We start from the raw sequence: 14,952 nt of genomic DNA, 5'->3' as shown, positions 1-14,952 counted from the left end.
ACGGTTATTATTATTACTTTTCTATGATAACAATTGACAACGGTTTTGCTCGATGATATAATATTTATACATAGCAGTGTGTACTTATTTAGATTAAACGAGGGGAATAAAATAGAGGTTATTTCGGGTCAAAAATAATCAATATAATTCAGTTTATAGATAAAAAGAAGGAAGAGAAAGGTTTTACTCTTCTCTAAAAAAAATTAGGGTATTGTTGTATTTTTCAGTTGATATTATATTTCAAAAGTTGATGTTTGAGAGTTGGCTCAAAGACTAAAATATCATTTCCTATTATTAAGCCTCATTTTTCTTAGTATAAGGAACAACTCACCACAACTCCGATGTATATATCCTTCATTTCTTTCTCTAAATAAAGCACGTATAACTCACTAAAGTACACTGAAACATCCTTCATTTTTCTTCCCTAAAGATGGGTCATATAACTTGCTATAACACATAGTATTTTCCAGCAAAGAAAAATCTTTGCACATATAAATTCCTTCACTTCATATTTCTCTACACAATTATTTTCTCTCATCTAAAATATTGAGTTTCTAGGTTACATCTTCGGTTATCTTTGAGATAAATTTGAGTTGTTCTGTTACCTCCTGTTATGATTCATAACGGGGAAGAACTGTTTAACATGTGATATGCGCTTTTGAGGCGGATAAAATCTTCAAGGACAGTGACTATGTCACGCCTCAGGTTTCCTCTAATTTAATTTATGAAGATTTTGATGGAACTGTGTCGACGACAACCAAATTCGATAAATTCCTTGTCCTTTATTTTACTTTACTATTAGTTGTATTTATTTATTATGATATTTCTCTTTAATTTCTTATATGTGATAATTTCCACATCTAATTTTTACAACAAAACTATCCAAAAAGAACATTTTTATATTTACAAAGTAGTATATGTTAATGTTATTTTTTGAAATTTCTAACAAAACACCAAAACTAGATCGAGAGACATATTTTCAGAGATTATCGTGTTCTTTGTAAAAACAACTCGGATAAAATCTCATGTTAAACATATTATATGAATGAAAATATTATTTTCCTCGCATATCACGAGCTATTAACCGTGGCAAAATGAAAGCCACTCTCTATTTTATTTTTTGAAATGACCAATGTTATTCATTACTCACTCATTCCGTTTCAAATTATGTCATTTTAGGGAAATTTATTTGTTTCAAATTATATGTCATTTTATATTACCAGTGAATTATTAATGTTAATTTTTCTATTATGCCTTTAATATTGTATAAAAAGAGTGATTTCATTAGGAGTATCTTTTTTCAATTTATGTTTTCCATACCCCTAATGAAATCACACTTTTTATACAATATTAACTACATTTCTTAATCTATGTGAAATTGCTAAATTATGACATATAATTTGGAACGGATTGAATAGTTGTTAGATTATAGCTTAGGAAAGAGACGACTTGACTATACCTTTTTGCGAGGAAAATGTTATGTAGACGGTGTGAGATTGTGCTAGTTTCAAAAGTCTCGGTATAGATGGAATTAACTTTGAATTAATCAAGGTGTTCTGGGTAGATATGAAAGAAGATGTTATGAGGCTCTTGGTGGAATTTCATCTTAATGGTAACTTTGTGAGAGACTCTAATTGTACATTTATTGCTTTAATTTTGAAAGTTGATAATCCACAATTTTTTTTTGAATTTTAGACCCATTTTTCTTGTTGGGTGCATGTATAAAGTGTTGGATAAGGTTCTGCTCAGTCAACCTTTGTCAAAATGTGTCAAATTCTGAATGAGAATCTTCTTGCTAATGAAGTGAGAAAGTAGAGAAAAAAAAATTATTGTTGTTTAAGGCTGACTTTGAAAATACTTATGATTGAGTAGAATGAGAGTATCATGATATAGTAATCGGAAAGATGATTATTCCAATTATGTAGGATAAATGGATCATGGACCGTGTCTGCTCAACAACAACACTGTTCCTTGTGAATGACAACCCAATCGGTGAATTCAAATTGAAAAGGGGTTTGAGACAAGATGATCCCCTCCCTCCTTTACTTTTTTTTTGATTGTTGCAGAATGGTTGAATAATATGTTAAATTCTATCATAGAGGCTAGTTAATTTATTGTTTATAAGGTTAGTCAATCAAAGGATATGTGTATTTCTCATTTACAATTTGTTGATGATACTCTGATTGTTGGACGTAAAAGTTGGGTGAATATTAGAGCTATAAAAGTTAATCTTATTCTCTTTGAGATAATTTTGAGTTTGAAGGTGAACTTTCATAAGCGTTTATTGATGGGTGTGAATGTGGCTGGTTCTTGGTTGGTAGAGGTCTCTGTGGTTCTTAATTGTAAATTTGGTCACATTGTTTTCTTATATCATGACATTGTTGTTGGAGGTGATTGCCGTCCGATAAGATTTTGGTCTCTTGTTTTGCAATGGTTAGGAATCTCTTGACATTTATGTTGTGTCTCTCTAATCATTTTATTCAGTTTAGCTACTCATAGGTGTTCTTTAAAAGGATTTGCTCTTACATTCATTTTATTTGGATGACTTGCGTTTGAGATGTGGATCTTTGTTTCAGATATTCGATAGTTACTAACCAGTAGATTTTTTAGTTTTTGATGGTGGAAAGCGAAACATCTGACACTTGGTTTTTCATGTACATTCTTGGTGGCATAATCTCATAGTTTATCTCGATTTTGTCATCCAGTTTGTGATGTATTTTGTGTCACTATCTTGTTTTCTTGAACTTGGTTGATGGATATTTTTTGAATCATTTCCTTACCCATTTTGTGTTTGTTAAAATTTATTTGTCGGCTTGATTAATATAGTCCATTGTGACTTCTTCAAAAAATAATTTTTAGATTAAATTTTCTTCTTAATATTGTTTATCCTTGTATTGTTTAGAGTGTTTGCTTGTTCATTGTAATTATTCATGCTTGCGACATATATCTTGTGTCCATGTCTCCATTTTAATGAATTTTTCTTTGGCTTTTCTACAAAAACTAGCATAGTATTAGTAAGACACGTATCATAGACTTTTTTTTTTATTACATTTTGTCCAAATCTACTTGTTGCTTTTTTTTAAGGAAAATCTCCTTGCTGTCTTGGTGAGTAAAACAAAGCCTCAAATTCCTAATCAAACTAAAAAGTCAATTCCACTAGTGACGTTGTTGTGGACATTTTGTCTATTAATTTCCACTAAACGCACCTTCCTTAATTTAATCAAACATTTAATTTAAAATAAGGGTCACCAATAAAGATCTTTGCCGGTTATTCCTAAAAAAAAAAGAAGATATTTTGCTGGAAAAATCTTCTCTAAATTGTGCAAAACATGCCCATTACATAGTTAGACGACCTCTTAACATTTTTGACAACTTTCGGCTCTTTCGAGCATGTAAATCATGAAAATGACTCTATATTGCACATCAAGGCATAAAAATGACTAAAAAAAGAATAGTATGACATAGTGTCATCACCAAATATGAAGAATAAAGATTAATTCAGTTGATAAAATGTTGATTTACCCACAAATATGAAAATGTTTTTTTTTATTGTGGTCAATTAATTTAGTGTTTAGAAATTCACTATTTTTAAGATGAATAAGTTAAGTGTCTAAGATTGAAACCCCGATCTCTGCATATATTATACATTGTCCATAGTAACTGAACTAAGTTTACATGAACGAAGTAAATAAATACTTAATTTAGAAACAAGGAATCAATAATAATTAAATAGTTTGATATGACACCAACAAACTCAATAAAATGTCATCAAATCTTAGAGTCAATTCAATCGTATACACATGAGATAATACAACAACAAATATAGTGGCAGTGTTGAGCAAATATAGTAAGACCAATTATTATTTTTTGAATGGATAAGGGTTCTCTTCTTCGTCGTTCTATAATAAATAGATGCATTGAATGAGGCATTACTTCTAAATAATGGGGTTTGGATGTTTTAGGGCAGGTTCCCATTCAAGGTATCGTCTTCTCATTTATTTGATCATTATTCTCCATGACCAGTTGAATTTGCTAGTGGTCCTTCATGTTGTGATGTCCTACTAGGTAAACAACTAGCAAAGAATGATGTTAGCCACGAAAAGCAATTGCATGTGTTGAAATGTTAACCACGAAATGCAATTGCATGTGTTGAACAATGCATCTATTCTAAAAAGTGTTGATGTTTCCCTTTCCTAGCTTTCGACATAATTACAAAATGAGTAGTGATATATGTACAACCATTTATGAGAACTTTGATGATAACTTTTACTTTCTCTATTCTCATTGGTTCAAAACAATAGAGAGAGAAAGAAGAAGAAGAAGAAGAAAGAATAAGAATATAATGTGAGTATGAAAGAGAAAGTTGTCAAAAAATTGTAATAAAGTGGTTGTACAAATATCATTTTTCTTACAAAATTGGTTTGATGTACTTGAGTAAGCAATTTCATTGAGAACTTATTGAACACGTGATTTTCCCCGCGGGTAAGGATAAAAGCAACAAAACCCATACCTGCGGTGCCCGAACCAAACCTATTTTGACTGGTTTTCTCCGCTTTGATTGGGTTTGAGTTTTCCCCGATTTCAAAACACGGGTATGGATGTGTAATGGGGATACATGTACCCACTCCGAACCCATACCCAAACCCGTCCCGAATGTAGAAAATCAATTTATTGCCCCTTTTATACTAAATAGGAATTGAATCCATAAATCATTTCACTCATACAGTGAGGATCTCAGTTTTTCAGATAACATTCACTTATCATAGTTCTCTTTTATCTCCTTCCATATCTCACACTCTCGTCATCTCTCTTCTCCATCATCATAGTCATCGATCTTCATCATCTTTATCATGGACAATGCATTACAACATTGTGCTCGGGGCTGAAAAATACGTTCATTTTTATTAAAAAAAATTATCCACTGCGAAGATGGGGATGGAGACGGTATACCCGTCGCAGACGGGGATGAGATTCAATTTCTCATCCCCGCTGAGTATGGGTAGGGTAACTGACGTTGCCAGGAACTTGACTCAGGGGGTTCAAATTATTTTTGTTTCGATCCACCATCAAGTATGTCACACTGTGTTCCGATGTATTGTTTATTTTGGATTGTAACAAACTCTTACGGTTTTGTAACTTATAAAAAGAGCTCATTTGGTTGAGAAGTATGATTATTGTACATAAACTAAATTTGATCTTGATTGTTAAACAATATGAGATTTTAAGGTGTATCGATACTTATACTTTTTATATTTACCATGTATATGAAAAAATATAACTTTTTTATATGAAAATGGATCAAGGAAAAAAATGCCGTTTTAAATGCTACTTTAAATTTGGCCAAAGAAAAAAAATACTACTTCAAACAAATGTTAACTTAAAAAAATGCCGTTTTAAATACTACTCAGAGCTATGCCATTTTATTGATTTGAATAAATTTATTATTATTGCAACAGCTTTAAATTTCTTTAATTAATAAATAAATAAATGGAGAGAAGCATGACTGCAATTGCAGCTTTAATATAAGAGAGAGTGTGATAGCTTGCAGTAAGTTAGGAGAGATTAGACAAGGTAGGTGCAAAAATGGTTCAACATTCAAATTTCAGGGGATTCAAAGTCAATAAAATACAGATTTTTAGTGTAAACATATAGAGTTGAGGGGGTTTATTTGAACACCCTGACTAACACATGGCTCCGCCCATGGTAACAGGTAAATATATGGGCGTAAAGTATGAGGATGGAGAAGGTAAAATTCATCCCCATTATGCCCTATTGTCATGCCTAATTGTTAAAGAGTATCTTAAGAACATTCGTTAACATTTCCTTTATTATATTTATAAAAGTTTGCCTATAATTATTTTTGTATATATCAACCACTATATTTTTCTTTTCCTTCTGATTCTTTTTTAGCTTGGAAAGCTTTAGAAGTAGACGCTTTGCGTTTGACTTGTAAAGAGCTAGAAATTTGTTTCTCTTAGGAACATTCAAGTTCTCTGTTTCTTCAATAGCTGTTTTACTTTTGATCTCCATTTTATAGGAAGGTTTCTTAGAATATTTCAATTTCAATATGTACATTCCGTATTTGTCTTCCAAACAGTGGCGGAGTCAGGAAATTTATGGAGCCCGAGCGAAAAATTAATCGTAAATTCACATGCGATATAATATATAAACAATCATAAATCGATTTTTTTTTTCCTAAAAAAAATCGAAATAAAAGAGGTTATCATTTTGTCAACAAAAGTACAACTTAAAATAGGGTTATTAATTGAAATTGACAACGTAATATACGTGAAGTCTGAAAATTGACCCTGTAATTAAATAACATGTATTCTTACCATGTAATTCAAGATTTTTATTATTTATAACTTGTAATATACGCGAAGTCCAAAAAAGCAACCGAGAGATTGAATTTTTTCATTATTTCCTAGAGGCGAGTTAAGAACGTTAAAATATGGCTTGAACAAAAAAATTATAAATTTTCGACAAACGACAAATTAATTATGAATTTTTAAAGTGTCAAAAGCTCAAAAAACAAAACAATGGAAATCTCGATCTATAAATCGAATTTTGAGTTCATTATTTGCAGAGACGTCTATAAAAATGCATAAAAAGGATCTGTAAAGTTTCATAGCATATCGAAGTCGTTTAAATTTATTTTGATTTTTCAACTGAAACGTGCAAAATTGAAATTTTGTTCCGCGTAAGCGTATACTCACAAGTCAAATTTAGTTCCCTAATTTTGTAGGCATGACTAGAACATGACAAGAACCTTCACAATGAAATTTTGTAATTTTTAAACGAGATACAAATTAATTATAAATTGTTTAATAAATTCATAATTATGAGGGAATAAAAATTCATAATTAATTTATCCCTGGTCGAAGAAATTTAATATTGTGTAAAACTATATTTTAACGTGAAAAAATTCAACCTGTAAGTCACATTTTTAGACTACACGTATATTATAGGATGGTCAAAATTAAATAAGAAGAAATTCAAGTTACAATGCTAGAATATATGTTTTGTATTTTATTAGGTTATTTTTCAAACATAAAGTATATTACAGGGTCAATTTGAACAATTAACCCGTTAAAATAAGAGACATGAACCCGTCAATAGTGTGCTAAATAAAATTCCAAGACCTATTTGTGTGTGACAATTTTCAGATTGCCCAAAATTTTCTTTTTGTAAATGTGTTAATAAGCTTTTGGGTTGAGTCTAATGTGCAAAAATTATCGATCGAGCCCGGACGACCGCCTGGGGTCGCCATACGGTAGAACCGCCCATGCTTCCAAACATGTCTTCAACGGAGTTGTCTTCTTTCATTTTGAACATTTCGTATTTTCTTACAAAGATACTTGTCTTTGATTCTTTCACTTTGGAAGTTCAAGTCTTCACATGAAAAAAAACTAATATAACAATTAACATACTAATATCTGTCATTAAAAAAAAACTTGGAAGTTTCTTCCTGTAAGAGAGCTAGTGAATCCCATATAGTTTTTTTTGCTATTTCACATTGACCACATTTTTCATATTTTGATTGGCTAATAGAAGACATCAAGAAATGTCTAACTCATGTGGTTAAGAGTTTTTTTTTTTTTGCTCTTTCATAAAATCTTTTAGAAAAATATGGGTGTGATTCTTTGATAGATTGAGTATAACCCTCTTCATCTATGTTCCATAGATCATACATATTTAATACGATGAAAGTGTTGATATTGTATTTCTAGTAATTGAAAGAGTGGTGGACGGTTAACAATGCTTTCTAAATTGATCAAAACTTATTTCTAAATTGATTAAAACTTTAGATTGAATGAACGGGATCGTTTTATTCCCTTTGCCTCCTTGAATCCCCTATTCTCTTTTTAATTGGTCTTCTCCCAAACTCCTAGTGTTTTGATTAGGTCTTTGGAATCTTTAAAAATTCACAAAGATCTCTGAAGAACCAATAATAATGTTGACAAGTTTGTTGGTCATGAACTTTGCATCCCTTATGTTAGAACCTGAGAGTATCCAAACATACTATTTGTGCTTCTTTTTGCTGGAATGATGATCTCACATAGGGATGTAAGCGGTTCAGACAAAATCGATGTAACTGAAAATTTAAACCGAACCAAATTGAAAAAGTATTCTACCTTGTTTTGTTTGGTTCAAAATCGAATTGAACCAACCTTAATCGATCTAATTTGATTCGGTTCTCAGTTTTTGATTTTGAGATCTAAAGAACCAATGTTAACATCACTCTTTATTTACTAATTATGAGTTAACTCTGTCAAAAACGTCCATGTGGTACTCCGAATGTTATCCACATGTGCACCTTTGTTAGTCACGTGCACTTTTAAATAAAAATTTAACTAAAGTGACTAACTTAGTGTAATGTTAGTAAGGTAATAAACCAACTTAAAATTTTTTAAACTTAGAAAAAGTACTTCAAACTTAAAATAAAAGTAATGAACCAAATGTGCAATTTAGTTAAAAATATATATAGTGAACGTCTATTAAATAATTAATGACTTTTGATTGTCATCAGAATATTATATTAAGTGAGATCTCTATTGATGTCGGGGATCAATTGTGTGAGTTTTAGAGATAAATGTGATGAGGCTATATGTTTGTTCCCGTGAAAAAAGAGAGATAAAATGTGACATCTTAATGTACCTAAAAGACACTTATAATAAATATTTGATTATTTGGATGGTTTCTTGCAATTCCGCAAGGACTAAAACCAATTTTATTAAAGTTAACAAAAAAAAAAAGAAGAGGTGTTTTACATTTTATATTTATTTAGGGGATGAGATGTTTTACTTATAAAGTGATCAAATTTGTTTGTTACATGGTATTTAAGGAGATAGATTATGGCTGAAGTTCAAAAAATTGTGTATGCTTTCATCATCTTGATATCCCTAATCATGGTTGTAACTAGCAACCCACAAGGTAAGTCCCATTTTCACACTCATTTTAATGTTTATTATTTATCATATATTAATATCGTGTTTGTTACATTTTTCTAATATTTAATATTATTTTTATTTATTTGTTTTGTATTTAAAATTGAAGGCATTTTTTAGAAGAAAAAATCAACTAAAAAGAATTGAAAGATGTTATTTTCTTCATATATAGTATAAATGTTACCGTTATCAAATATCCACTCGCTATTTTTGACTAATCTCAAACAAATAATTTTATTGGACATATTTAACGGAGTCTCCTTTTCAAACTACATTTTATTTATCCACAAGATTTGAACATTAAACCATTTTAAAGAAACATGAGTCTAGTTCCATTCATACCAAACTAATATAATATTGGTCTCATCTCATTATTATTGACGGCTATAAAAAAATAAAAAATAATGAAAGATTGGTAAAGGAAGAAAGAGTTCTAATTACAATCAATATTTGTACTTGGGATCTATTCTATGAGTTGAAAGGGAATTTAATAATTATTTATGAATTTCTCGCAACAAAAAACTAGTAAAAAAAATTAACTGACATAAACATAGAACAAGACTTTTTACTATATAAAGTGTTCAACAATGTTATATTTAGGCTTTGTTTATACTGTGGTAGTTTTTGTTTCCCTATATTTTGTTGTAGTCGACCGTCAAAGTAAGCTCATTCTCATATTTTTGTTTTCTTACCTTATACATAATATTTCATTCAATTTTAATAATATTTGTCTATTTTTATTTTACAATACAGGAACTTGTTATACTTTCGTTCATTGTTATATAAAAAATGGGTGGCCTTTTAAAGGAGTTTGGAGGTGCAATAAAGGTTTTTGTGAATTAGTTATATAAAGTGAGAAAAGATGCTACCGTGAGAGGTGATAATATAAATTGGAACGATCATATTTAATTGATCGGTTTAGATCTTATTTTCATATAAAAAGTCTATTCTTGCTTCTTATACAAAAAGTCGTCCATTCTTTACCATGACTTTTCAATTAATGACAACAACAACAATTTTTATTATAGAAAAAGTTGTTTAAATGTATAATTGAGATAAAGAAAAATTAAGTATAAATATATTCTTCTAATTTGTTACACTTTTTAAATGATAAAGAAAAAAAAAACATATATATATATTGGGTTAGGAATAGGTCAGGCTGGCCTACAGGGGCCTACGACCTAGCCTGGTCTGTTTAGTAGATAGGCTTAGGCTTAGGCTTTTTAAAAAGCCTGTTTAGTTAAATAGACTAGACTTAAGCTTCCAGAAAAGCCTGTTAAGTCTAATAGGCCGGCTTATTAATACTTATTTATTAAAAAATATTTTTTTATATTAAAATAATTGCATACATTAAAAATATAAACATCTTTTTCTCTATCTATTAGTCCCTAAATAGGCTTTGTTGTTATAGGCTTTTAAGTATGCTTTAATCTAGTTAAAATTTACTTGTAGTTAAATAGGCTTTTAAGTAGGCTTTGAGGTATGTTTAACTTATTTAGTAGGCCAAATGAACTATTTGATGGCCTTAATATAAAGTAGGCCTGTAAGTAGGCTTTCAGGTCAGTCCAGGCTTTTAAATAGGTCAGGCCAGACCAAGAAAAACGGCCTATAATAGGCCACAGGCCAGGCTCAGGCTTGTAAATTTTTTCGTAGGCCAGGCTCAGGCCTATCAAAGCTTGGCCTGGCCTGGCCTATTCCCACCCCTATATATATATATGGGAGCTTCTACGGTGCACTCAAAAAATTGACTTTTTTGAAAAAGTTAATTTTGATTTTAATGTTTGATTCATTTTTAAATTGTTGATTACTGATTAATGATCAATAGTAATTCATCTAGTAATGCTTGCAACATCTTGGACATGTACTATTTTATCGTTGAAATCTTTAACATGCAAACATAGTTGATGATATTATGTGATAGTCTTAACTGTTACACTTTGTGGGGTGTTACGCTTATAACAAGGTAGGATAAATTATATTAAGTGCAGTCTTGTTAATATGATGAATTGATGCTGAACTTTTAATGTCATTGTACAAACAGTGGGGTGTTGCTCATTACATTTTTTATGTTATAGTGGCAACTTCACCAAAAAAGTCATTTTTATGACTTCATCATAGAATTTTCCATATATATATATATAGTGTTCGGTAACTTTTTAATATTTAAATTTATTATTATCTAAGGTGATAGGGAAAGTTATGATTCTGCATGTCGTTCTACCATGTGCTGACTGACCAGTGGTAATCAATAAGTTTTTATTAGACTTTTTCAAATGTATTAGTAGTTTCTTATGATGTGAACTAAATGTAGTTAATTTATCATGAACTTTGTTTAAAGATATGCTATGAGTAGTTATTTATTAGTTAATTTATTTTCAATATGTCAAACATTCTATCTTTACTAAATGTAGTCTATTTTTATTATTATATTTACTTTAAACATGTTTGGTGTTATTTATATTAAAAATTGAGGACATTTTTGAAAGAAAAAAAAGTCAGCCCAAATGAGCTGAAAAATGTTGTTTTCTTTATATATATAGTATAAATAAAATCTTTCATCTTCTTATAGCATTCATTTATTACTATTTTCAACACAGGTTTACTCCTTGTACAACTAATCATGACTATGTGTGTCCTACTAATACACATCCGTATTGTCTTAGAAAAAATGTTACTACTTGATGTAACACCCTAAACCTAAACTTTGATTTATTAAATAATAAGAATATATCTGAATAAATGGTGTTATGTATACTTGTCATCTATCATTTCACAAAATAATAACACATCATATTTTAATTGGAGAAATTAATTTAACATTTCTCATAAATGAAAGAATCTGATTCTCAACATTAATTGTAGAAATAACATAAAGTTTCACAAGACTTAAACTTCATAGAAATAAATATTCAACATTTGACTCCAGCCCTAGTGTTACAAATCATAGCACATGTTTCTTCGACCACATAAAATCACTAAATGATAACAATGAAAGTAAATCTCCGTCACTACCTTCTAAGTATCCTGCAACTAGAGCTCCTCATCCAGAATATCAATACCCCACGAGTACATACACCATAAATAATACAACAACAACAACAAAGGGGTGATCATACACATCATAACATTTAGTTGGGATACATTAATAATTAATTCAACAGTCATAACATCGTTGGTCATCATTCACAAACACACTCACACATTGAAAATGTTGATATTGTATTTCTAGTAATTGATTATAACCCTCTTCATCTATGATGAGATCAAGAATTTACTAAGCATGTGGAAGGAAACCTATAAAAAATTCACATGACAAGAAGCATTAAAAGTCCAATTTTCTCCATTTTAATAAGCAATTTTCGTTTTTATTTTTGGGTGAATTTTTAGATGGTCTTTTGTATTCTCCTAGCCTTTCCAAATGCTTTAAAGTAGTGCTCTAAGTTATTATAATTGCTAGTGGGAATTTTAATCATGTTAGTGCCTATTTTCTAGGTAATTAATAAACATGCACTTATCAATGTATTTGGTAAATGCATGGTAGTTGGAATTTATCTTTAGTATTCTAAGTCTAGGCTATAAATAAGAAGCTCATGTACTTCTCAAAAGACAATTTGAAGATTAATATATTTGAGTTTTCTTTATTGTGAGAGCTTTTCCTTTGTTCTTGGGTCAAGAACTTTTATAGTGTTGGTTCTACCGGCAGGTCGCGGTTAGGGTCACACTTTGTTTGATAAATTTGGTTCTACCGGCAGGTCGCAGTTAGGGTCAAGTTCCTTATTTGATAACTCTGGTTCTACCGGCAGGTCGTGGTTAGGGTCAAGTTACTTGTTTTCGAGACGGTCCAATCCGATTCGTATCAATCTATGTTCCATAGATCATACATATATTTTTTTTTTTACAAGGAAAAAAATTCCATTATAAGGTGTTTGGCAATAAATCAAACGCCAAGACAGCATCAATACAATTGGAAGCATCTTCAATCCATACATCCTCATGATGAGATAATGCGTATTTTGCTAAATAATGCGCAGCTTGATTAGCTTCACGCCTAATATGCACAAATTGTAAAATTTGAAAATGACAAGCTAAAAGTCTACAATCATCAACAATGGTAGCCATGTATGAAAGAGGCGATTGAGCATCTGTGACAACAGATATCACATTTTGTGAATCAGATTCAACAATCACGTTCAAAAATAACATATACTTTGCGAATTCCACACCTTTTTTCATCGCCATAGCTTCAGCCATATCTGAATTTGGCAGAATTGGTGTTTTCCAACATGCTGCAGCAACAACAACACCCTCAGAGTCCCTAACAACCGCTGACAGTCCCCAAGTTCCATCCCCATTCTGTCCAGCTGCATCGGTGTTGAGTTTATACCAGCCAGGTGGAGGGAAAGTCCATCGCACATTTGAAGTAGGTATGTGACAACCTTGATTTTGCATTTGCATCAGTATCTCACTAGAGTTATTGTACTGCTAGACCGTTTGCATTGCATGTCTCAAGCTATCAACCGGATCTGGCACATTAATTCCTTCGAAACATCTTTTATTTCTAACAAACCAAATCTCACTACAAATTGTCATAACCAGCTTATTTATTTCATTATCACCCTGCTTATTAATATTTTTAATCCATTCCACAAAGGAAATAGGTGCAGGCATAAACTCAGTTGTTATTCCAAGTGGGGAGGCAAACCATAAAACCTTTGACCACTCACATTGAATGAAAAGATGATCTATTGATTCATAATATTGGTCACATAAGTTGCATAAAGGTTGACAATTAATACCTCGTTTAAGAAGAGCTATGAGTTATCTTGACTGGAAGTTTCCCATGAAGAATTCTCCACATCAACTGAATATGACGAGGTATTGTTTTGATTTTCTATAACTTCGACCACACCGGCTTTTCACTCAATTCAACGGACCTGCTGGAATTAATTACCTCATTTCTTTTTTTTCAAAAAATTGTATGCAGATTTAACAGAGAAGAAACCGTTCTTGTCGGGCCCCAAGTGAAGATATCCCTCGATTGGTTATTTGAGATGGGAATTTGTGTAATTTGCTGCGCTTCAAACGGGAGAAAGAGACCATTTATCGGCTGCAAATTCCATTCACCAATCCATTAAACAGATCAGCTACAATCTCTACATTACAGTCAAGAGGTTTAGGAGTCCAAATTTTGTGACCATATTGAGAAGGGAGCCAATTGTCTTTCCACACTCGGATACTTCTTCCATCACCTACTCTCCATACACCAGCTTTATCAATCAACTCAATTTTTAAATGCATTATGCTCCTCCATGTGTAACTGGGATTATAACCCACTGATGCTTTTAGGAAAATGTTGATATTGTATTTCTAGTAATTGAAAAAGTAGCGGACGGTTAACAATGCTTTCTAAATTAATCAAAATTTATTTCTAAAAATGTTTCTAAATTGATTAAAACTTTAGATTGAAATTGATACAGACACAAGGAGTGATGATAACAGTCAGCAAAAAGAGCAAGTTGGGCCAAGTAACTTGGGAAGGCCCAGTCACATTACTCACAATCACAAACCAAAGAAATGGGAGGACTTTGTCCCTATTTGATGAGCTGTTGTTCTTAGCTGTTAGTTTATTATAGAAGCTGAATGACTAATGAGGTTGTTAGGATTATAGTACTGGCTCAACCAATAAAATCATAGAGATATTCCTTTGTAATGATTCTATGACATTTTATCAATGAAATATAATCCTATTCTCTCTATCTCTCTCTCTCTCTCTCTCTCTCTCTCTCTCTCTCTCTCTCTCTAATTCTTAGGAGTCCTCTCTGAACTATATCAGAGAACTTACTTTCTATCAGAAATGAAGGGGGATCGTTGTATTCCCTTTGCCTCCTTGAATCCCCTATTCCCTTTTTAATTGGTCTTCTCCCAAACTCCTAGTGTTTTGATTAGGTCTTTGGAATCTTTGAAAATACACAAAGATCTTTGAAGAACCAATAATAATGTTAAC

Source organism: Medicago truncatula, chromosome 2 (genome assembly GCF_003473485.1).
Source record: "Medicago truncatula cultivar Jemalong A17 chromosome 2, MtrunA17r5.0-ANR, whole genome shotgun sequence".
NCBI lineage: Eukaryota > Viridiplantae > Streptophyta > Magnoliopsida > Fabales > Fabaceae > Medicago > Medicago truncatula.
The sequence above is the reverse complement of the archived record's forward strand: the minus strand, read 5'-3'. Positions refer to the sequence as shown.